Source organism: Betta splendens, chromosome 6 (genome assembly GCF_900634795.4).
Source record: "Betta splendens chromosome 6, fBetSpl5.4, whole genome shotgun sequence".
In the NCBI taxonomy this organism is placed as follows: Eukaryota; Metazoa; Chordata; class Actinopteri; order Anabantiformes; family Osphronemidae; genus Betta; species Betta splendens.
The window spans coordinates 18,845,214-18,845,591 of NC_040886.2; positions in this window are offsets into that span (position 1 = coordinate 18,845,214).

The window sequence follows — 378 nt, forward strand, 5'->3', positions numbered from 1 at the left end:
ACACTGTTTCATCACTTTAAAAACATTCATGTAATTGTGATATTTGGAATTTTATACTCATATATCATTAATAATATATTACATTTATAATAAACTGATGTAATATATAGATGAAGTATTTTTCTTTCCTCTCATTCTTTAGCTCAGAGACTATAAGTCTTACATGATCATATCTGTGATTACTATAATATGTAATTTAACACACACACACACACACACACACAAAAGCGTTAGCTTAAATGATCTCTTTAAATTGTGACTGTGCCGTTTTTGTTTCTAAAGTGTTAAAGACACATTTTCAAGGTTGTGACATTTTCATCAGAAGCCGCTAAATGTGAGATCAGATGTCGTCCGTGGTCCGTCCATCACATGATCAGT